General features: G+C 37.9%; 1 pseudogene; it reads left to right on the top strand.

Moving 5' to 3' along the window:
- Positions 1 to 799: 799 nt before the first annotated feature.
- Positions 800 to 918, top strand: LOC111732927 (annotated as a pseudogene).
- Positions 919 to 1932: the final 1014 nt, after the last annotated feature.

Genomic DNA, 1932 nt, shown 5'->3' with positions numbered 1-1932 from the left:
TAAGAATGATTTAGTAGGTCAAGGATAAAAGATATTGATTTGACTGAGCACGGGTAAAATAGCCTTCCTGGGGAAGTGATATATAGGATTTCGGGTAGGTGGAACGGAGAGGGAGAAGATCTTCCAGAGTGGCAATGCTGATGATCGCAGAAGAAGAAATGCTGGTGATAGAGACTGGGGCAGTTTGGATTCAGAAAGAGGCTGCCGACCTCTTAGTCCACCAATAACTTATATGCATCCATCCAAACAGAGAAGGCTGGATAGAGGCTTCAAGGAAGGCAATGTAGGATAGTAGAAAGAACACAGCATCTAAAGTAAGAAACACCTGGCTTCAAATTCTGGCACCCCCTCATAATAGTTGAATGCCTTTGAACAAGTTTCTTACTATATGTAGGACTGTTTCCTCATCTGCAAAGTGGTAGTAATATTATCTTCATGAAACTCAAAAGGTAAATGAGGGAATGTGTTTGAAGAGCCTAGTACAGTGCTATGCATGAAGTGAGTCCTCAGTATATTGTATAATTGTTTTTGTTGTTATGTTATAAATGTGGCCACTCCCAAATTTGGCAGTGACAAATGCAAGTTTCCTGAGAGATGTGTTTTTTCTGTGGGTTGCCATTTGATGTACTGTTGTATTTGGCACTACTGAACATTATATAGATGTGGAGTGTCGAATGGATATGGTCTTTGCCTTTGAAAAGCTTCTAGTTGAAAGAACAGCAGCACACACATTTGCTGATAGATGCTCACAAGCACAACTAACAACTCTAACTAGGTGGGATATTTAAAAGTAGGTGCTGTCTATGGTCGTGCCACTCTGAATGTTCCTGATCTTGTCTGATCTTAGAAACTAAGCAGGGTCGGGCCTGGTTAGTACTTGGATGGGAGACCACCTTGGAATACCAGGTGCTGTAGGCGTTAAAAAATAAAATAAAATAAAATAAAAGTAGGTGCTAACAAATCCACAGAAGTATACATTTTGAGAAACTCATGTCTGAACTTGAGCATTCTTCGTCAGTATAGAAATGATAAAAAGGCTAATTGAAAGCTAGAATTCTCATTGATTAATAGACTCATAAGGTAAGAAATACTAGCCTTTTCTTCTTCTCATGGTAAATTCATCTTTAGTGGTCACTCAGATGCCAAAGAACAGTTTACTCTGTTTGGTGGAGACCACAAGATACAGGGGAGAGATGCCAATGGAGAGCTGAAAGGGTATGAGCTTTGTTGACAGAGCTGGCTCCATTGCAAACTTCCTGCCTTTTCTGGCTGACTGTCCATGGACAATCCAATAGTCTTGTTCCAAAAGTACATATACATCTGTAAAATGGGGCTAATTCTGCCTCCTGAGGTTGTTGTTAAGATTAAATACAATCACATATTTGAGTATATATTGTGAAGGTTAAAGCACTAGGTTAGTTTTTCTGGGTGGGTAGAAAAGGGGTATTATATTTCTTGAGAAAGTTTCTGTCATTGCTAAGAAAATGACCCAAGAGAGATCTTAAACTTGAGATCAACAGGACAGAATGATTAACTTAGACAGAAGCTCTGAGGAGAGTAACAATAAGAATGGCTATTATTTATTAAGCATCTAGTATATCTTATTCACTTTATATACAGTCTCCCAAAATTTTTACTCCAGTTTTACAAAGTACTTATCATTCCCATTTTACAGAAGAGGGAACAAATTCAGAGGTCATTTGACTTTACCAGGGGTGCACATAAAAAGTAGCAAGCTAAAACCGATTTGAACATAGAGATGCCTAATTCATATGGGTCACATCCTTTCAACTTAATATAAAGTTCGATATTGGAGTAAGCATTAATTAGACAAAACACAGGAAAAATAAATCTCCCAAGAACCCTGCATTTTTTCACTAATGATCCTTGAGACATTTAGAAAATAATAATTATGCCCACAATATATTGAGG

This window comes from Pteropus vampyrus, unplaced genomic scaffold (assembly GCF_000151845.1).
Source record: "Pteropus vampyrus isolate Shadow unplaced genomic scaffold, Pvam_2.0 Scaffold12, whole genome shotgun sequence".
NCBI classification, from domain to species: domain Eukaryota; kingdom Metazoa; phylum Chordata; class Mammalia; order Chiroptera; family Pteropodidae; genus Pteropus; species Pteropus vampyrus.
The sequence above is the reverse complement of the archived record's forward strand: the minus strand, read 5'-3'. Positions and strand labels throughout refer to the sequence as shown.